Here is a 24,394-nt window from a genome sequence, read left to right as displayed (position 1 = left end):
ACTATTGTCATAAATATCAACCGTTTTCTGGAGAGTATATCTATGCTGGCACTTTGTTCAGGACATCTAACATGTAGCGAAGCTACTGGCGTAATTTTTTTGTGGCGTTGAATATTAGAAGGATTTCTTTACGGCAATGTTAATTACCACCTGCCCCTATCCGTGCGGCATGGCATGCATTTAAACATCGTAAAGGATCAGCTTCACAAAGCACCCAACTTACCTTATGAGTGGCTCAAAATGACAGTAACGGTTTCCCCGAGGCTTGCCTTTTTGGGATTTTTGAAAAATACCCTTGGTTTTGAATTATGGGTAATTCAGTGCAAAAAATGGAAAACAAATGCCATTTTTCACAGATTTGTCGGTATTAACTATACTTAGAATCAGAAATCACCAAAAGACAAATTTTTGTTTTGTTCCTGGTCGACGAAAATATGAAAATAAGAGCTATTCATTGACATTTGAAGCCAGACCTTTGCGATGTGTGCCTAAAAAAACGGTCTCCCTAAACCTAAAAATAATCGTGTTTGGGAGCAAAATATAGAAAAATTAACCATTCAGCGCAAAATGACAACATTCAAAGTTAATAAGCCTTCGTCTACCCACAAAACAAATACCAACACAGCCTATGAGTTATGCTCATCATAAACATGCAGTAACACAAACCAGAAAATATTTCAATTTTCAATGTGAGTAATAAATGGTTGTACGTATCGATTCGATCTAGTCACACAACGTCAAAGGACAACGTGAACTGAATGATTAAACAAAATATGAAAACGCTGAATGTTAGTTATGTATAAAGCATTTTCAGTTTTGTTATGCATGCGCAAAAGTATGACATTTTAAACAATAATCATGCATGCGATAGAATAAGTTCAAAACAAGTGATAAAATCGATAATGCCTACTCAGAATCTAAAGCTTTTGTCCCCTAAAAACGGCCCTCTTAACTCGGTTCACATCCGCAAAGTTGACGCTCGATTGAAGATGAGCAATCGGGCATTTACTATATGTTTACCCCCGGATAGGTAACATAAATCATAATGGAACCGTTAGAAGCAATTTAGCTGCACAAGCGTGTTTGTAAATCTCGTTGATTTTGAATTGATGAAGCTTGTGACGTGCAGTGTTAACAAATGAATTCTTTACACTTATTTGCACAATGAATACTACTAAAACACAACGAATGTTCAACAATGACACATATTCCCGCGAATTAATTGCAGCTTTCAAAAATTTGATAGTCGCCACAAAACACCCGAAGAAGATCACTACAAAATACCGTTGTTTCCAGTAAGGCGGAATCAAATCGCCCGATTGCTCCTATGACAAAAAGCAGCAAAAACAAAACAGCACAATAACTAATTGCTTAGCGATATAATGGCATAAAAGCTCTTAACTTTATAACGCATGTAGTTATACAATACTCACAATAATCTCTATAGTTTCATAACAGCAACCTTACAATGCAATGACTTAAAGTAACTCGGTTTTTATTCAATGCATTTCTTTTTCTCAATGTATCATATTTATCAAAATGGTATGAGGCTTTGCAATCAATGCTTTTTGATGATGTACGTTGGTATGAAGATTAAGAAATGAAACTATAAACATAACATATGCCACATCAGAGAACAAAAGTTAACGCCGATTATCCATCAAGTATAGACATAATTAATAATATTATGATTAATGATCACATGTGTTGCCTCAGCTACTTTCACTAATCATTTTATATCCATTACCAAGTGTTCATAAACATACATATTGGTATGTATTGGTTTTGATATATTTTAACAAGCGGATGTCAACGGATGCTTGTCAGGCTATAGCTCACCGGCGTCTGTGACAAACTAAACAATCTTTTCGAAATAATTTGTAAAGATTAATGTCATATTCTTAATTTCTATGTCTATTTCTTAAACAATAATTACAATAATGGACATAAGAAATTAATTTGCAAGCTGTTGCCTGATTAAAACACGTCAGCCTCAAAGTTCAAATATGCTGATCGAACCTATTATGATATGATAGGATCGTATACTTTTTATTGCCAACACAGTCAGAAATTTGGGAAATCCTTTGTGTTGGCAATTTTTTTCGAGGTCATATATTCTTTAAAACTGCGGTTGCCATCAATTTTCCTTCATGGTATTTTAGATATTCAAGTTTGTCCTACCATTTGTTTTGAAATAGTAGTTGCTACAACAAATCATGAATGATTTCAAGTAACTCTAGTTTTGATATATGGCGTGATGGAAATTTACAAGTATGTGATATTGATGTATGTTATTGCAAAAGTTATTACACAAACACGAACCAGAGAAGCGGGATGGATATTTTAAGCGACGAATGAATGACCATGCTTGTGTTGTTAAAAAGGCAAAAAAAAATCCGAAATGAACAATGGGAGCCAACGGATATATTTAGGCCATTGTAAGCCCTAAAAACGTCCAACTCGAATTATCAATAACTTTTTATATGACTTTACCTAACATAAATGGTGGGAAATAGACTCATGCCTTTTAAGGCATGAGTCTATTTCCCACCATTTAAAGATCATTTGAGACTTCAGTGCCTGATACTATACCGAATGTCGTGAAATGTAATTATCAATGATTGGCAGGTTTTTTTCACGCTATATGGTGTCTTTTCGGAGTTAGGTGACGTCACAGTCTTGTAACCTACATTTCTACATTTCCAATAGTTGCTTGGTAGGGTTTTAAAAAACACGAAACGGATCTTTTTCAGCAGTTTATAGTTTTTAATTATTGTTAGAATAGCAAACGCTAAAGAAGGAAAAGATGTTAGAGTCTTTCAGACTCCGGGCACGTTTGTGCCTAACGACATGAATGAGATAATTACAATTCTACGCCTAGGTGTCGTTCTGGCATTCAAAAGAAACCCTTCATCAATCATACAAAAGACCAAAGTTATCCCACCACCGATGAAGTTATATGATGTCGCATTGACTACTACACTGGAATATACAAGAAACTTTTTTCTAAAATTCAAAGGCAAAAAATAAATCAAGAAAACACGTGTACAGGCCTTAGGAAAGGAAAGAGTCGAGAAAATATGTGTAATATCATTGTGGAAAATAATTGTTAAGTCTATTCCTGATTTTGATAAGGAACACGAGACAAACTGCTGATGAAAATGCATCAAGAAATGCAAATAATATAGATAGTTTTTAATGATACTGATGTTTCCGGTAGACGATTAGATATTGCCGTTATATTTTGATGCAAAATGCCCCTCCTATGCCTTTCGGCTTTAGGTGGGACTTCATTTGTACGGGCAATTTACGATGAAGCCATCTCGACAGCTGTTATGCAATATCAATAGAATTGTGATGGCGTGATATTGGATCCGGCGCTTTGAGTGCTTGGAGGTCAGACAAACGGCACGTGCTGACATTAAACATTTAACGCTAAAACGCGGTCATCACGTCATTATCGAAATGGCCAGGACTAGAAGTTCTGCTTGTTAATGCTATTACCCTATCTCCGCATGGGCGCGTCGGTTTGACGTGAACGTTCGTCTTGTGGAATTGGTGTTTGAGTGCTTCTGGTCTTGTGGTCCAAATTTTACCATCTGTAGAATAATTCAAGCCACTCGCGATTGCGAAGCCTTCAGTGCAATGTTACATGGTGGACGCAGATGCCAGGAAAGTTTTAGATAGAGGCTGGTCTTGCATAGGTATACATAGGGGGAACATGATGACCATCTTTAAGGCCTTTGGAACCCCGTGAAGCTTATAGAAGTCATTAACAAGCTATATATGAACACCCAAGCAAAAGTTCTGTCTCTAGATAGAGAAACTGATCTGTTCAACATTACAGCGGGAGTTCCTCAGGGATATACCCTTGCGCCTTTGATTTTTGGAATAGTCTTCGATTAAATCATGCGTCAATCAATTGGAAACAGGGAGACTAACGTCCACTTTGATCTGGATCATGGAGAATAGGAAAAGTCGTCGCCACCCCCTGCTTTAATCATTAACAGAAAATATCAAATAAGCACAATAACTACAAGAATTGTGGATGGAGAATCTGCAAAAGTAGGGCTACATCTAAACGCGAAGAAAACCAAGCTCATGTCATATAATCAGACTGCTCCCGTTACGATTAAAACCAGGAATGGTGACTAAGTTGAGGCAGTGAATAGTTTCAAAAACCTTGGCCCAAACACGGAAAGCTCAGAAAATGATATAGAAGTAAGGACGGCTCTAGCGCGTAGAGTAGCTGCCAAAAGCTAAGGAAAATTTGGAGATCTGTATTGTCACGGAAAATCAAACTGGAACTTTTCATCGCCACTGTAGAATCCATTTTGCTATAAGGAAGTGAAACATGGGCACTTACCAAATCCTCAACAAAAAGGATAAGTGGAACCTACACGCGAGTGCTCTGTATGTGTCTTAAGATCTCCTTGGAACAAAACTCACCAACGAGCAGCTATGTGAAGACCTATCACCGGTCTCTGAGAAAATAAAGGCAAGAAGATTAAGATTAGCTGCCCATTGCATTAGACATCCTGATATCATAGCACCCGGACTAGTGCTATGGGAGCCTACAAAAGGAAAAAAAGTCGCGGAACACCAAAATGCACCTCCAACGATACCATAAGAGCTGACACAAACCTTACTGAAGTGAAGGAAATCCAGTCCCTAATAGAAGATAAGGCGGAGTGGAAAAAGCTTTCAAGTTTGTGGTTCGAGGAATAAAGCTCGACCAAAGTAAGTAACTAAGGTGGCAGCGCGATCACCGTCTAGAAGTGTTTTGGTTTCTGAATGCCGCAAATCTTTTCTATAAACTAAGGAAACGATAATGGAAAGAACCAAGTTATAATTCGTTTTGGTGCAACGTTGACCTAGTTAAACATGAGTGTGAGTGTCAATCATGGACAAGATCAGCAAAGGTCATCATAACCACTGGTTGCTGTTCCTCCAGAGAATTGTCTATATGCGTTATGGACCTCCGGTATCTGTACATACAGGTGACGTCTCTGCCAGGGTCCGTGAAATCTGGTTGGACATCTGTCCGCCAACAACTCGGACGCTTTATTAGTAACCTCTGGCATTGCCAGATAAAGTTGCTGACCACGAAGGCCGTAAAGAATTCAGTCGCTTCAATACGTACATTGAACTACCTGCATGAAGTCAGCTGTTTGAGCTTGTAATAATGGTAAACGTAAATAAAGCTTAGACATTGAAACATGATTAAGTACTAGTAACCCGACGGGATGGATTCTCGTGGTAATGACCATTTTTCTTTAATACCGGATAACCTCCTAATTGTAGTATAGACTCCACCTGATTACCAACACCTACTATAGGGGAAATATTTGTCAAGGGGGGTTGTAGATCAAATGGTTTTAGTTGCAGATGCAGATACGAGGGGGTGTTAACCTTGAAGTAGTCTGACTATCCTGGCAAATCGTTTATTTGTTTGTCAAATTTTTCAATCAGTACTCCAATATGAAGGTCTGGTTGAGACCATAGGTAGCGCGATAATTTACAAGCATTCTATCTATTATACCATATAGTTTCTGTCCTAACGAGTTTTCATCACCGTGTATCTTTCCGTAAGCGGGTGCTTTCGTCTTCGACTGAATCATTAGCATGTCTGTGTGCACATTTATGATATTTGGAAATACCAAAATGGCTCAGAGCTAGAGATCGATGCTGCCCTTATTATACATGGGACACAATTGCGTTTCCAAATATCGCTGATATTCTTTTAGAGATCTAACTATCATTTCAACGTCAACTCTGGCGCAAGGACGAACTTGACAGAGATAGTGGAAAATAATCGACTACCTCTAGATCAATGTTACATCTGATGAATATCAGTAAACCACGCCCATATATGTATCCAGGTGGGAAAAACAAGCCGTACTTGCTGGCAAGATTTACACGTGCTTCAAACGACACAGTAGCAACACGCATTGTGCTAGCATATTGACCCGATACTTAAATGCTACCAAACGGCAAAAAAAAAATATTGAGCTAAGCCCATGCGTCTAATTGTATCTTGACTTCTCTCCTGCAGATACATATCCATGCAATGAAATGGAACCACATTAGTGTTTAAATGACAAAAGGAATGTAAGTGCTTTTTTAACACCTTTTTAAATGGAGTGGGTCTAGATCACTTCAAACCATTTGAATGTGCTTTTATATAATTATTGCATGCTGTATTGTCTTTATTGTTACAAATTTTTACAATAGCCGAGTAGAGAAGGGCTTTTAGGCGTCAGGACAATGGGCCGGTGAACTCCACCTGAAACGAATTTACCATGTGATTTTGTTGGATGGTAGGCGATGTGGGAATGTTTTTGGCCTTGAATATAAATTCAACAGATAACATAATACAGTTACATAAAGTTTGCATTAGACACTTCGTGAATATGAAGACATTACCAAACTAAATAAATAATTGAATGAGACTAGCTTTAACAGAAATTGATAATAACTTTGAAAAACTTAGTTAAACTTTGCGTTCCAAAACTTTCACAGATAATCTGTGCCACATCTAAGAGTTTCTACCATAACGGACTGATCTTTCTAATGGTTATGGCTCATGTCGATGCCGGCATCATTCCAGATGTTCCTACCATAATCAGGCCACAAAAACATTTCATTGGGCACACCGATTACTGAGTTTTACGATTGTAAGGTAAATGATTATTTTCCACACGTCAGATGCACCCAGTCGGTTACCTTTGCTGTTGGAAATAGCATTTACCCGAATCTTCAAGCACTTTAAGAAGTCGTTCATTGCAGTTTCTCACTTGACACACAGTAACATATCATTTTTTAAGTATACACATACTTATTATGGTACGTTGATGTTTATGTATTTATTCTTGACATGATGATTAGATCGGTACACATTTAGGCATTTGGCATTTATCAAAATTTCCCGATCACACATACATACTTATCGTAACATTCCAGTTCAACTAGTTCCTTGAGTCAGAACTTGCAACGTTCACAACCGGTTTATGGTTAAGGTAATTGAAGGAAAAGATATATAGTTCCATACCCTTTTTGTTATCCACTGTGTTCAGGCTACGGAATCGGAAGTCGAAGTCCATCACTACATTTTACCTCCTTATCAGAAGACAAGTATCCATTTAGACACCAGGGCGGAGTGACAAAAAGTCATTTTCCGAAAGTAAAAACATCGGTGGCATGTCAGTTGATTCGAAACCAGGACCCATCTTTGGTCAAACACGCCAACACGACGCCCCTTATGGTTATGGTAAAAAAAAAAAAAAAAAAAACAGAATTTGGTCACCAAAACATATTCACAGCGATCTTACAGGTCCAAACTTTTAAGATCTATGATACAACACTAAGGATGCACAGTGCTCATCGAATGTAAAGGAATAAGTTAAAAATCCTCCCACACCATAAGGTGTATAGGGCGGTGCCCATCTCCGTTTCATAGCCGTTGGCCACACTGTGGTGCAATCCCTGCAGCAGGAGGCTAGTCCACTGGCAGTCGAGTGTGCTTAACTTCCATACTGTTTCAGAAGTATGTACCATTTTTATTAAGTCTTTGGTATGACTCAATGTGCCTCTTGTCTAGAGGTGTCATATCCGGGAGTTGAACTCGGGCCTTCCGGTTCCAAGTAGTTTGAACCAGACGGGCTGAGTAACAGAAGCGCAGACCACAGGGACACCCCCGAACCTACAGGTAGTCTCCCCACCCATCAACTTTATTGGATAGTTTGTATTAAGCGCTGGGATTTTATCCCATGATGCTATCAGACGATGCCTGTAAAATGCTGTGGTGTGGTTTTATTTCCGATATGTTTGCTTGGCCCCGTGACATAACTCCGATAAAATGGTGACATCAGACTAAACAGAAACAGTGCAAAACAGCTGCTAAGCTCGTAAGCACCGTATTACACCATTAACCAAAAGTTTGTTGTGTTAAGTGATTGGCCAAAGTTTAGTAAACGTTTTCGCAAAAAGGTTATAATAAACAGTAAGTAGAAAAATGATTATGAAAGTTATCTATTTAAGTGGTACCTTTGAAATCCAAATGCTTATTTATCATTTTAAGCCTATGATAAGAACTTCAAGTTTATTTATCGTTACTTTGCAGTTGATAACCAAGCCAGGTAGCTTACGAAGATTAAAAAAAAAAAAGATCAATAATAGTCTCATCGTTTGGCACATTTATAGCTTTTGTTGCAGCGTATTCTCTATTTTCCGCTTGTTCGGGATTCCAAACATAAAAGTAGACTGATTTACTACACCAATTTCATATCTTGCGACCCATCAAGCTGTGTAATCTTAAATCTTAAAGATTACTGATTTATTACATCAATTTCATATCTTACGACCCATCATGCTGTGTAATCTTAAAGATTACACAGCATGATGGATCGTTAGATATGAAATAGGTATAAAAATCAGTCTACTTTTATGTTTGAATCCCGAACAACGGGAAAATAGAGAAGTATTTTTGTGGGATTTATTTCAGTCTAAAACATAATGTTATATCAGCATCTTTTTAACTATCACAAGTTCTAGACATTGAATATTCTTGGTGGTGCTGCTGACAATGCTTATCTCTCCACAGCACATATATCAAAAATGTTACTATTGTCAGTGGATTTAAAGTTCAGCTGTGATGTGCAGGTAAATTAGATAAATGTTGTTGTTGTTGTTGTTTTTTTTTGGGGGGGGGGACATACCCCATGCGTATGCCAACATGTTTATTGAACGAAAGTGTATGACAAAATCTCCACGGGAAGATAGAGCAATTCAGTCCTACAATATACATGTAACAAGCGTCAAGAGCGTCCTTGACTTTCTCCTAAACCACCGGGAAATAAGCGACACATCAAATAAAACCCAGTATATAACTCCTGTGATGACCATTTGCAATCGACTCTGAATATTAAATAGATACTAAAGATTAAAAGACGGACAGTGATAAATTGCCATCTGTTTCATCTAAAAAACACTAATCTGTTTGCGTTCGATTAACCTGGGCTTTATGCTCTACACCCTCGATTTAGTCAGAATAAATTCTTGTTTGACATGATATACAGTTGTATCAAAAATATATATCTTTGGTTGCATATAACATAATTTTTGTACTGTTCGAACCACCTAAAGATGACTGTTCTGATTAAAAGTGATTTGTGGTAACTGCTCTATCTTGGCAAGAAGAAAGGAAAATTTTTAGAATCCCTTGTTGGAGTCATTATCGAGTTGTTCAACTGACTACAAGAAATATATTGCCCAAACGTTCTTGAATGTAAACACGGCCCCTGGAAAGGGAGTGATTTATTGAATGGTATCTATGAACAGGGGCTTCATTCATACAAATTTATAGCTTTGGTTCCAAGGTCTTTGTGCGTGGGATAGCTTTGGAATTAGTATGGACAGTAAAGAAATTCCCAGTGTGCTCTAGAACTGTATATCACGAATCTATGCCCAGGCCAAAGTCCTTCATTTTTGTTTGGAAAGAGTTCTATCTTAGAAAATCGATATTTTCTAAGTGTTCAGTAAAATTGAATGCTATATTGAAGTTCTTTTACGCCAAGTAATAAACCATGTGTTGATGCTATGGCATTTCTTCACAGTTTTGTAAAGGTTCAACAGCAGAAAAACGAGCTTCTTGGTGTTATGCCGGAGTTGTCATGATTCCTTTATTCAATTTTTTTAACGCCAAAAACGCGCCATGTGCTGTATTAAATGAAGGATATTGTGAATACAGCTATTGAAGACAATCCAACAACATCAAAAGCAAACTTTGAGGAAGTGAGCTTCATTTTCACAGATTATCAGATCGAATCGACTCTCAAACGATGTTCAGCACGAGGAATTCGTTCTACTAATCATCAAGTGTCAAGCCAAATGTATTTCCCTGTCAGATATTTGCCGCAACACTGTTTGGGGATTTCCAATATACATTTATCTGTTAGCATACATGTACGTGCAGTCCGAGATGGAGCCATTACATGTGAAGAAGCTCGGAAAGCTGCCGCCCAGCAGAAAATGAGAGCCAGGAAGGAACGGGAAGTCAACCCCATATATATACAAAACACGACAATGATCCCATGTGAACATTGTGTACGGAGGCCAAAATTGGATATATAAAACTCTATAGCCACATGAGGATACATGCGACCAAACCCAATGATGGAAGGCTACAGCGGTCCTCGTCAGATTGACAGACGAACCAGCAACACCTGAGGGGAAGTGCAGTGCGTCACACACGATTGGCTACGTGATTGTCCAACAGGATTTTGGGATGAGGGTTCACGTTGGTGAGGCTAAACCAACCCGGCCCTAACCATTTGGGACATCATCCAGTCTATTTGGGATTTATAGAAAGCTATAGTGTCTGGTAAAGACTTGAAATTTAGCTCCACACCGAACCAGGACCACTCATATAAATTTATTTACTTCTAGAAGTTTTCTAAAACCGTGTACTATTGCCCCAATTGCATTGTAAACATTCACGCCGCTATAATTACATAGTGTTCATGATTTTCTATTTTATACATAATCAAGACAACAAGGAAGCACACATATTTTGATTTTGTAACGTTTTCGATTTGGAATTGTGTTAGAACGATGTTACATGTAATAGAGTACTAACAGTTGAAGAAGAAACGAGTTCTAACAGACTGGTCCGGAGGGACATGACCAACATACGTAATATGTACCGTTAAAACACAGAGTGGTGGAGGTATAGAATACCGAAATTCTTGTCAATCTTTCGTTTGGCCTAAGATCACATTTAACATCTTGTACAAAAAGATAATCGGTTTACACGTGCTGTTAAGAAAAAAATACTGTACAAATATGTATATCGGTTAGCATCTACGATTGACAATGTTGCACTTCAATCGATGTGAATTATGAATATCAACAACTTAAACCTTTATAGGTACGTCATATCTTGTGCACCGCTGATAACGTAAATATTTGGATTATTAATTCTAACAGTCGGAAGAATGTATAGATCCGGATTTTCCGTAAACTTAAGATCGCTAAAGGTCTCTTCAGAATGAACTTCAGGAACGTTCACGTCTGGTATCTCTACTTGGTACTCCTCGTCGACTTCGTTCCGCCGTCGGGAGAGATGGCAACAACAAGAAGCTGTTTTACATTGTCTACTTTTAAACAACTTGTTTTTCTTTCTCTTGCACCGCATGTGTAGTGAAAACGATCCCCAAATCAATATGACAAGAACTATAAAACAGACTGTAGAACCCAAAATGTATTCCGTGTTCTTGCTAGTTCTCTGTTCGTCTTGAGAAGCATATTTAGAGCTCGTCGTTGGCTTGGAGTATGCTTTTGTGGTGTTAACATGGTCGTGCTCTAACGCATCGGGCATGGTCTCATCACCTTGAATGGGAGATCCTTTGGTGGCGTCTATGTTAAAGTCATACATTTCCGCGCACATTTTCACGTCAAAATCCTCTGGTACGATGTCAGTGCCTAGTGGCTTCCGTGTAGGTGTCACGGGCATAATAATGCCGGAAATTCTTGAAAATTCGTCGGTCTTTGCCGAGTTTTCAGTGGGGCACCTGTACACGACTGGCACGGAATCAGAACCGTTCGGGTCGGATCCTTGCGGCCGGTCCCTCGACAGAGCCACGCGAACTCTGAACGAACCCTTAACTACAGCCGTTCCGTTGCTAGAAACAGCATTCGAACTTGGATCGTGTCCTTGAATACACCGAGATTTGTGTTCTGCATCAGAGGTGACATTTGAAGAGACCGACGCACTGCCGGTGGGAGTTTCTTCACACGTTAGGTTGCTGAGCGGAACGCTGCACAGATATTGGCCACGTAATTTTTTCGGGGATTTGCAAGTTCCGCACACCCTTTGAGACTCATTGTGAATATGTTCTCGCAGCCATTTGGCCAGCCATTCCAATTTACACGTGCATTTCCACGGGTTTCTTTTCAGGTTGACTTTTGCCAAGGAATCCATCCGCTTAAAGATACCTTTGTGCAATCCTCGTAAGTTGTTGTCCGATAGGTCCAACTTGTACACGAACTTGAGACGGTCAAAAGCATACTTCTCTATCACAGATAGTCCGTTGTTTGAAAGAAGCAATTTCCTCAATGTCGAAACGCTTTGGAAATCATTCCCAGTAATTGCTCTTACAGCGTTGTGGGAAATGTCCAGCTTCTCCAGACTGTGCAGATAGCCCAGAAAAGGCACTTTTGTCAGGTTCGATCCGCTAATGTTCAAGTAAAGCAATCTGGATAAGCGACTAAATGCCCCTTTGGAAATGGAATTTAGATGAAACAACTCCCCGAGATCAAGAGATTCAAGAAGAGGGAGGTACGCAAACGTGTTCGTTCCTAGGCACATGATGGGGTTTCTTCCAAATTGCAGCTCGCGTAAATTTGCCAGACCCCTGAATGTATTCCACGTGACAAATAGTATTCTATTGCCTCGTAGATTGAGGGTCTTAAGTCCATTGAGTCCAGAGAAAGCTCTGTCTTGAACACTGTGTATAAAGTTCTCGCTTAAATCCAAGTCTACCATGGCAGGGAAGTTTAGGAACTGTCCGGACTCTAAACTTGAAATGTAATTCCCGTGTATCCTCAGTACTTTGGTGTTTACTGGTATGTCCTCTGGTATTTTTGTCAAACCGAGGTCGTCGCAAAAGACGCGTTCCGGTGAAATTCGACAAACACACACAGAGCAAGGGTGGGTCTTCACTCCAACTGTGGTTATCGTATACAACAGGGTCCAGAAGCTTCGGGGAGGGCAGGCCATCATCGATAACGGTGTCGTTGTTCTTTGTCGAATAATTGATTCCCGGACACGCAGACATGAGCAAGATGCAAATACAGTCGCCGTCTTGTCTAAAGTATTCGGATCCGGTGAAAAATGAAGACTGCGACATCGGAAACGAGGCTGGCAGCCGCTATATCTTCACCGACCGCACAGCCGTCGGGTTCTCAGGCTGTTTAACATTTAAGCGATGTGATGTTTTCCTGAATCGCATGGCGGTATCGATTTGGGGCTGACGCCCCGCGTTATATGTCCCTGATGGACATACATACAATCAAAAACTGTGGGAACCTCCATCAGCTTTGCACAAAGCCGCTCCTGATTGCGCCCTTAGGGACAGCTTTTTGAGGACGTAACGGACTGAAACGTCATATTTCATGACAAAAGCGTCGAACGTGTTTGTCTTCCGGCAGAACGTATCTAAGACGTCGTCAAGGCGCTGTGGAGCGTCTCAGGTCGGAGTCGCCGTGTCTGAATTGTTCTGAAAAGGAAATAGGAAGTCATTGTTGATGAACAGGGTACAGCAGGAACACAAAGTGCATCATAAATAACATTCTACTATAACACAAAGACAATCAAAGAACACATGGGCATACGTCAATAATAGGAAGGAAGTAGTTGTAGCCGACTTGTTAACTGAGATTGACAAGAGGCTCTTGTAGTTAATATGATTGCTGAATTATAGAACCTAAAGGTTATCGGTTCAAATCCTTATAGCAGGGCCCAATGGACCTCTTGCGAATTACGGCGGCCATTTTTAATTTCCCGGGGTCCGAGCTGGGGGTCATGCACCAAAGTTTCGGCCTTTGATAAGCCTATGTTATAATACAGGTATGCCATCCTTGATGGTACATTTTTTCCCCTGTAAGGTGAAATGCTGTGGTACATGTGCCTGTCATGTGTAGAAAATATTGTAGTGGGCATTTGGACTTGATTTTAGCTAAATTCTTACTAATTTTTCATACTTTTTGACGGGTGAATTCAGAACATTTATAGAGAGGTTGCAATCTGTAAAAATCGCCTATGCTACCGGTATATATCCCGATCCAAGTTTAATTTCAAAAATGTTTGCTTGTAAGATAGGTAAAGTTTAAAAACTTCATTCATATCATTTATACCAATTTATTGATTTAAGTTTTTTTTTTGGGAGAGAGAGAGAAAGTGAGAGAAAGAGGAAGATCTAGTTAAAATATCTTACAGAATGTTAATGAAGTGTTATTTCTGCAGTCATGTCATTAGCTAAGCCCCTATCTCAGTGCGACCGTACCGTGCAATTTCACAGAGCTCAATGGTTTTCAGTATTTTGAAAAAAAAGGATCTATTAACGCTTTGTGTGTTTTGTTGTAATTTTAGTCATACGTCTAAGTTTTGCATGACATTCCCATTATAAACTATAGGGTGAAAAAAAAAAATCAAATTTCGGACGCAGCAAAGACGCCAACGAGCGTCCAGTGAGATAGGGGCTTAACAACACGTGTCTCCAGTCTTGGTTCGTAGACAGTGATTTGACAGTCCTTTTTTTGTTCTTTAGAAACAATCATGAATAGTAACAGTGGTGACGCATTCGAGCTTACCAACTTACAACAGTGCTACCACCAATTGTTTCTGAACACCATCTATCATTGTGTTACATATATATATATATACTTACAAGAACTCGTTACTCAACCTGGTATGACCCCTGTGAGCGATTGCACTGTCTATAGGTGAGGTAAAGATATATTATCAGCTTTAGGAAACCACAAACAGTAAGACTGATGAATGTGAGACCAGGCTGCTCAAACAGATACCGCATCACTCCGTTTGCTTTTCCGCACGCACTCACGAAACTTTGTAGTTTCCTATCACGCACGGGTCAGGCCTTGACTCTCTTGACTGACTCCAGTCGCTTCTTTGTCTTGCCGGTCTTGTTCTACGAGATCGTCCATCCTTCATATACACGACCACCCTCTCAGTCGTGACAGTAAAACTAACATATTACACTAGGAGACAATCTAAACCAGTCTGTTAGGTTCCCAACAATATGAAAAATAGCTAATACTTTGTCATCCATGCCTCCGGACGACGGGACACAAACTGAATCCACCCTTAATGATCTTCGGATAGTTAATTGTATTGAATAAGGACAATATTAATTGAAATAGACGGCATTCCATTCAGCGGCTGGCATGAAGTCAAGCCTGCGTTGGTGCAGAGCGAGAACTATTGCTGATGACGTCAATCAGCACCAACTATGTGATAAGTGTTCGACGGTATTCAGGCTGCAGTGATTGATAGATTTGGCAATATATTTTAGGTGCATGGATCCGGCAATTCATAGTTCTGACAACATTTTCACAAGGCAACCATCCAACAATATCGACTCACTTTACTTGTGTTAATATCATTTATCGAAATATATATATGTCTTCGTTTTCATAATAATGCGATCCTATAATCATCGCCTAAATATTCACAGAAAGCCTCCCTCAGGTAATACCACAATTCTTATGTGACATTTTATTAACTTTATGTGCGTGTAGGTAATGGATGGAAATTCATCATGTCTTGCCTATGCTATTAAGTCAGCCCCTTAAAGGCAGTAAGCTGCTAAGACGACAATTAATGATCTTGCATTGTAAGCGCATTATAGTTATAAAACAATAAACAAACCTGGGTAGTATAGAACTCGGATACCCCTTCAAACTTTGCCATGTATGGAAATATGGTTCTCGATCGCGATTTTGCACCTTCATATATTTTCCCTTTTTGTTTTTACAGACAGTAATGCATTTTAGAAATATCCTGTTTGGTAACTTCATGATTTTAGCCTTACATAGTATAATGGGTGTCATGTGGTCACAGGTATATAAAAGGGGCCTCTTTGGATATTTTACGGACTGTTATTGGCATTTTCGGCCGTGACTCCTACGTGGACCCGCGGGACACCCTGCGGCTTCCGGGCTATTTTTGGCACTACCGAGGCCTCGGGTTGTGTTTAACTCGAAGTTAAATCAACTCGGGGCCTGATAAATAGATGCTGTAAGCTTATCGTGAGAACATCGAGAGAGTACCCCCCCCTCCTAAGTTTACCGGGACAAATTTGTTTCTACAGAGCCGGCAAAAGTTAGAAGTGGCGGAATTTATCGATCGTCTCCTCAAACATTGAACGAAAGAAAACTCCCTAAAGTTTCAACCATTTCTACATCAGAACTGGTTATATGAATGCTGAGCCCTATTTCGAACGTTGTCATGGCGACGTGTACCTATGAGTGATGACTTGAATGACTTGGAATGAAGTGCCGTGATGGCTTCATACGTGGTGGTGACGTCGTGTGCCATATGTTCGGTAGTGATAGGAGTGCGCAGCATTAGAAGGGCAAAACAGACCTCGTGAAGTTTTAACACATCTGTACTGCCAACGATAGAGAAAAATTAGCTGTCAAATTACACGCTGGACATAATTGATACATTTGCTACATATTGTTTGGAACCTAAGCTAGATCTATACCATTTTCATTCCAGAGATTAAAACTAATAAAAAAATTCTACATATAAATTCGTATTTCGACATATTTCAGCCAGACTTTTTTCGAGATTTAGCCACGATGAACATGCTAGATAAATTTGCTGGAAATTGTTTTGATCTTACCCTTGTAGCTTCAAATTCAATCTGAAGAATCAATATGATGTCTTTAAAAGCATTTTAAAATAGTAACTAAATCATAGGAATCATAATTTCCCTCATATGGTATTTCATATATCTATTGATTTACAAAAGCGTATCTTATCCATGATAGATTCAATTAGTAGGTATTTACGTCAGAAACTACGTACCGACGTCATTATTATTCACAACAACGGACTATGGCTTGCGGTTTTATCAGACAGCTCACACGGAACGTGATCATCCGTTAAATTGGTCCCTCATGCTCAGCTTTTATTTCAGCTTTTGTTTAGGTAACGGAAAAGGGGATTTTTCATTTCAACATTTATTTCAACGAAATGTTATGAACATCAAATAATGTAAAATAAATGTAAGCAACATGATGTTATTGCCAACGCCTGAAGCGCCTGAAAGTAAAGTAGGCTTGTAAATTTTTAAGTTAGCCTCTATTGGGAGTTTATTCAATACGTCCAGCTGCTTGATTTATTTTGTATCATGTACATTTGCAATGTTGTTCCTGGACGTCTAACCTTCACTCACGTGTGATGTGCATTGATTATGGCAGTAACTTGGTGTTGAATACAGCGTAGCAAGATGCTCTTGCAGGTACACAATCCTAAAACGCTGACAAGTTCGTCGTGAGAAGAAAACGAGGTGAAAACAGATGATTTCGGGCAATTGCTCACCACGACTTGTTAATAGGCATTAATAAGACGATTCATCAGGAACACCAAACCGTCCTTGACAGGCACAATGACAAGCTATGTATTGTATATGAGCCATACATGGCTTAGGAAAGATGATATAGATTTAAACTTACATCTACAACCCTGACATGCAATACGTCTGTATCAAATATGGATATAGAATGATGCTGGTGAAAACTCGTATTGATTCATTTGATCCTAGCAATGCGTCTTTAATATCGAGCAGGATTTGCTTGGGGCGTGTCAATACAAATCGCTTCAACATTCAGGGCACTCTGACATAATCTATCATTTATATCAGACATCTAATATAAACACAGTATCACTTTTACACAATAAGCCGTTGACACCGCCTTCCGTTTGGCATCTATACAGGGAGCACTATCAATTTTAATGGTATTGGAAGTAAAGGCTTTCGTTTTATGGCTTCCTTTTTATATCGTTCTAACATTCTTCTTAACTTTCTCTCTCTCTCCTCTGTCTGTACCAATACCTGAATGTGTACATGTGGGATTGCATGTCTGCATGCGTCTCCTAGTTTTCGTGCGCGCGTGTGTGCGTGCGTATTTGTGCGTGCATGTGCATGTGCGTGTGTGTGTATGCAAGGCGGTTCAAGTAGGCCTATTTAAACCTAATCGGTGTATGTTCTGTATACATGAATGGGTGTCCGCACGCCCTTGTCTTGCTTTACTTTCCGTATGAGTTTTGGAATTCCTCCATATGGAGTGTTCGTTTCGTGATTCGCAAACACACCACGTCTGCCTTACCCATTGTCATCATTCCCAACGTACACTCACTGAAGAACAACCCACTTGGCCTTGACTTGGCATTACGTTTGTAATGGAACACATAGTCTTGGTGAAAATCTTCCAATATGTATGTACATCTACTCCTGGCGTTTTGACATCCCTAAAGAAGATTGAAAGATGCAAATTGATTTGTGCCCGCGTATACCTTTAAGAGAAGCATTGAGGCCGTTTCTGAAAGTTATGGTTAAATAGCTACCTTTTTACTTTATCAATATCTGTCAGTGTAAATCATGATTGATGCCTGAGCACTCATGTTGACTGCTTCCGAGCGATAAGATTTACATAAAAGTCTGGCGGATTGATTCCTATCACACTCCTCACCGCAGGAAGAAATTTGAATCAAGATGAATGAATTATTCCGATTTGGTAAAGCCCTACTGTGAAGATAGATCATCGCAGCTACAAATAATCATATGCTTGGTTGAGCAAACCATTAACAGAGCTGTGCATTAGGCTTCCATTCCACTAGACGGCAATCGCGTTGCAAACTCGCGGCAACCTTCATTGTATTTGTACGGCACCATTTTACGCAGTTTTGAATCCAACAAGTATGAAGTTATTACGTAAATTAGCTAGACAATGTAAGTAAATGTCACTACTATGAAGATTTCAACATTTTTTTTCAATTTCATTTTTTTTGCCCTGATATTGCTTTGGTTGCCTTTAATATAAAACGCCACAGCCATGTAAGGTATCCATAACACTGTTTTGATGCCTGTTTACAAAGTCGACATCAATATGTTACCCCACCCCCACCCCCAAACAACTAGCGAAATCTATCATCTAATAAATCATCTAATAAGTGATAAAAAATGAATTGCTACCACTACAGAAGCAATCCTAGGGTACTTTATTCGGCTATGATTTTATGTTGTTTGCATATACAGCTGTCTCTAGTGAAGATCCGTGAATCCCAGAACGAGTCAAACATATATAACGTATTCTAGCTCAAAACCATACATGCAGCAGAGAGAATTTTGATTTTACCTAGCGTATAAAAGATCAGCTTGTTTAAATAGACCATACGTATACGTCAAAAAATGTGCCGCAACGTTACAAATTGAAGCCGTCATGGCATCGTTTTCAAGGACGTCAGTATAACCAACGTTAAAAATCCATTATAACATTTAGAAAATGATTTGACATAATATTTAACATAACTTCAAACATAGAAAAGAATATGGACATTGGTGTTGTATTCAACCACCACTCCCACTTGAAAGAATCTATGGCATAAAACAAAAGCCAAGATACGAATAAAACCTATACACGCACACAGAGGTGGGAGCATAATATTTTACTATAGTATGATGCAGTGGATATTGAGTAGCTTACCTAGTTGACCTTGTTCATGCACTGATATCAACGGTTGTCCATTGTAAAGAACAGTTAACACTTTCCTTGTAATCAAACGGCTATCTGTGGCTTAGCGCCAACTCTCCTGACGTTACAGAACTCTGCCGTATCCTTACTCAGCTATAAGGCTTTTGGCAGCAGCTTCCGTGCACAGCGGGTAACATCCCAGACACTGGAACAGCCTCGTCGGGCGAGAGACTCGAAAGCCGTAACGCTGTGGGTGGGCGTGAGCTGTACATTACGTCTTGCTCGTGTTTAAAGGTTATTCTGTCTACAAAGATTGGATTTGACTTACACCCTGTGGCTACAGAAGAGCTGGTCCCCGCGTGAGTATAACATTACCGTGAGTCAGCAAAACCAACAGATCAATACACAACCAGGGAAGGCCGTCTAGATTGACCTGACCAACGGATGTCTCTCCTTTCATCTTGCGTATGTCCTATACAATATCCGATGACACCTCCTTTCCACTAGCCTGCTGAGTGACCAAAGACTTGACAGACTGATCAATGAATTCCATAAATTTATAAAATTCTTTGTGTTTTGTTGTTTTTGAATTATTCATGTATTTTTGCATCTTGCGTCATATTCCACGTTAAGTATGATATCATAATCAAGAATAACACACACACAAAAAATTGGTTGCAGAACTGTTACTCAGCGATCACCGTCTAGTGAAAAAAGGGTTTAATAAGTGCTTGATGAGGTGATGGTCCTTTGTCTCTAGATTCCAGTGCCGGCTCTAAGCCTAGCCAATGGCGCTGGGTGTTGTCTAAGCTATGTACATTAAGCCTTGTTGAGACACCTAAGAATATCTATTGGGCTATTGTTAATTTATCGAAATTGGAATAAGAAGCAGTTTTGAAGAGAGAAAGACAGGCTTGATAATGACACATATTTCAAGTGTTTGGATTTCGTAATGATAATGGAGTAAACAGAGACTATCGTGTCATCTGAAAAACAAACACGCCACCTTGCGAAATGAGAATACATCGAATCATCAATCAACAGACGTTTATCAGCATATCGTCTTTGCAGAGATATCAAGGGAAAGGGCGAAATCGTCCATCTCGAAGGAAACAAATTGAACAATTACTTCTTTAATGTATATAATCACCCAATCATAACTCTACTAATCGGGTCTCCCGAAAGTTCGAAATGGAACGAAATGGAACGTTATCTAATCATCCTTATAATTCGTTATCTACTGGTATTTCATTTTATAATGTTGCATAATATGTTGTTTTAGTTCGTTCCATTTCGTTCAATTTCGTTCAATTTAGTACTAAACGATCATATTGTATCTCCTGGATTATGGTTGATATCATGATTTGAGGTTGATTGAGTTAACTAGTTTTATCCTATTGTCTTGTGACTCCCCATTTAGTAAGTATAGTGCAACATTTGACTACTATCATTTCTTTAATAGTACTGTGTTACTGTAGTATGCGTTGTTGGCTTATGTGAGCTGGGTGTGCAGTGCAAAGGAAAACAAAATCTGTGACGTTAATATTTTTCTCTACATGTAATCATGTAGTACGTAGCAGAATTGGATTTTATCTTATCAAAGTTTCGGAACAAGGAAGTCCTTATGTTCAACGATATAACGTTAACAAATCACATTCACCGGTGGAACCTTATAGCATACACGGTCTACCTTTGTTTTTCCATCATACAATGACGCTATAATCTAGAATTAACCATGTTTAAGCTGTGTAAGTTATATGGACGGTCACAACATGAACATCAATGTCCTATTAAGGCCATGCAATGACGGAAAGGTCAAGATTGTTGGTCGTTAACTGCATGCACTCCGAGGTAAAAGTCAAGAGGTTTTGCCCTAGCTCGCCAATTTGTCGTAATTATGTCCTTCTATTGCTGTAAATAAACTCAATGTGCTGTGATGTGGCAAGGATGCAGACTCTGCCAACCTTCGGTTTACACAGTGCGCTGATATTCGCCAAGTATTAGAAGCTACTGGAATAAACTCTCGTCTATTCCCTCGATTATTACTTATGATGAGAGGTTCTCTGTGTATACCGTTGATATCAAGATATACCATCTAAAGTAATCTCTACCAGACTTCTTGGGTAGTGGCAATTAATTATTGGCCTAAAGACTGTCGGCCGCCAAAGGGTTACCATTTTCTACCAACCCCTTCATTTTTTGAGTGGGAAACTCGTCTGGCAAATCATTAAACATATTTGGACAATTTCTACTATTCAAACTATCTACGGAGTCCAGTAGAAACTAATCTTAACGTTGTATTTTAATGATGCCGGGTATAAAACTTATTTTCATTCGCAGGAATACTAAACTCGAAGATACGTTGTAACAGCTTAGACAGATGATCGCATGATCCCGGACAGTTGACGTTATTGCAGAGATCCTGTCTTTCTGTACGTCCTCGCCCTGGCAAATATATTCATCAGATGCATGCATACATGAGGCAATTAACTTTACTGGCCACCATTTGGATTGATGATATTTGGCCTCGATTAAGGTTTTACCGTGGTCAGCAGCTGTATCTCTACCTGAAATACTACCTATTCATATCGTAATGGCTGAGGGATAAATGACCATAGCTTTGTAACCACCTCTTCTTCTTGGTTCTCCCGTCGTTGTAACCACCAGCACCCTCGTTAACTACCAACACATTTGCCGACTTCTAACATAGAATAATCAATCACTATATATTGTGTCCAGTTTGGCCAACAGCCGACCATAGAAATTTAAAAACGCCGGAATAATTCCAATACGCATAACAATCACAAACAACAATTAAAGAAAACAGTAACGTTCACAACGATTACATTCTTTTAGCCATAAATGTCTCCAAGAAGTTTGTATACAGAGTTGAATAAGTCAATGGTGTCTTGTAAGTCTTGATCATGATCGGCTACGTACAGGTTTACAATCATCAGCATATTAGAGGTCATTAATACCAACTTTAGTGACAGCATTGAGGCGCCCTAGGTTAAAATTACTGCCATCAAAACGATATCTGATTGTCGCTCCAGGTGGAAGGTCGTCTTTAATCAGTATCAGAACAGCCAACAGGTATACAGCTGCATGCAAAATTATTCAACCCCCCTTACATTTTGGACATTTTTGCAAATTGAGGAACTTTACAGCTACATAATAATACTAAATCATATAAGTGATGCGCAGATATGTTATTACAATCTGATACCACAGCAAAAGTTAAGATTTTTTTCATAGTCCATGCATCCAAAATAGCAACTTTCACACAAATAGTACGTTGCAAAATTATTCAACCCCCTATGAGGGTTTGTCTTTAGTACTTAGTGCAGCACCCCTATTTATCTAAAAGCTGAATTCACTTGATGTAGACGTGAACGGTAGCTTGTCACAAGCTTCTGGCAGTGCTCTTTGGGAATTTCAGCTTATTTCTCGTAGACAATGGTCTCCAGCTCAGCAATTTTTCGAGGTTTACGTTTCGCAACTGCTGTCTTCAGATCCAACCAAAAATTCTGAACTGAGTTTAAGTCTGGAGAGTGTTATGGGTACACAAAAACCTTCCAGGTTTTTTTTATTACCAAACATATGTGGATGTCGATGTGTGCTTGGGGTCAATGTCTTGCTGGAATGTCCAATGACGCCCCAGCTTCAACTTTCTAACGGAATTGGTAACTTTCCTGGTCAGAATATCCTAGTACTGGTTTTATTTCATGATGCCTTCAACACAGTGTTTATTCCCAGTGCCATTGGAAGCAAAACACCCCCAAAGAACCTCAGACCCATCACAATGCTTCACGGTAGGCAGGGTGTTCCTCTCTGCGTATGCTTAGTCTTTCCTCTGCCAAACATACCTCTGACCCGGAGGACCAAAGAGGTCAAGTTTTTTTTGTTTCGTCAGTCCATATAACAGCGTCCAAAAACTACTGTGGCATTTAGTAGGTTGTTTTGAGCATACTGGAGGCAACTTTTCTTGTGGCATAGCTTCAGCAATGGTGTGGGTCTTGGGGTTCTGACCTTCAGCCCTTCGGCATGAAGTGTGCGGCGCACTGTGTCCACTGAAACAACAGTTTCTCCTTCAGCCAAATTGTTTTTCAGGACTTTTACAGTAATTATATGGTTCTTGTCCACCTGTCTTCTAAGAGATATCACTGTGGCTGCTGAAATTCTGGCCAAGAATGTCGCCAGGTCCGTTAAGGAGTTGAAGCTGGGGCGTCATTGGACATTCCAGCAAGACAATAACCCCAAGCACACATCGACATCCAGATATGTTTGGTCAGAAAAAGAACCTGGAAGGTTCTTGAGTACCCGTAACAGTCTCCAAACTTAAACTCAGTTCAGAATTTTGGATTGGATCTATTGAAAGCTGTTGCGGTACGTAAACCTCGAAAAATTGCTAGCCGGAGACCATTGCCCATGAGAAAGGGCCGAAATTCGCAAAGAGCACTGCCAGAAGCTGGTGACAAGCTATCGTTCACGTCTACATCAGGTGAATTCAGCTTTTAGATGAATAGGGGTGCTGCACTTAGTACTAAAGACAAACCCTCATAGGGGGTTGAATAATTTTGCAACGTACTATTTGTGTGAAAGTTGCTATTTTGGATGGACTATGAAAAAAATCTTAACTTTTGCTGTGGTATCAGATTGTAATAACATATCTGTTCATCACTTATATGATTTAGTAATATTATGTAGCTGTAAAGTTCCTCAATTTGCCAAAATGTCCAAAATGCAAGGGGGGTTGAATGATTTTGCATGTAGCTGTATGTCGAAGATTGTGGGTGCTAGTATGCACCCTTGTTTCACATCAGTTTTGATCGTAAATGATTCAGTTTCAGAGCCATTAAAGAGTACCTTGGCTGTCATTCCATCGTGTAGTAGCCGAAGAGTTTGGTATGAAATTATCCGGGTAGCCATACCGCTTCAGTATCTTCCAAAGTGCCTCAGGATTCAGAGAATCAAAAGTCTAAGTCAAATCAATGCAGGCCATAGAGAGAGGTTGTCGCTGTTTTGTACATTTTTCTAGTATTTGTCTGGCAGTGAATATCATGTCTACAGTTCCTTTTGGTCTTAAACCACACTGAGTTTCAGGCAGTATTTT

This window comes from Branchiostoma lanceolatum, chromosome 1 (assembly GCF_035083965.1).
Source record: "Branchiostoma lanceolatum isolate klBraLanc5 chromosome 1, klBraLanc5.hap2, whole genome shotgun sequence".
In the NCBI taxonomy this organism is placed as follows: domain Eukaryota; kingdom Metazoa; phylum Chordata; class Leptocardii; order Amphioxiformes; family Branchiostomatidae; genus Branchiostoma; species Branchiostoma lanceolatum.
This window is presented reverse-complemented; position numbering follows the sequence as displayed.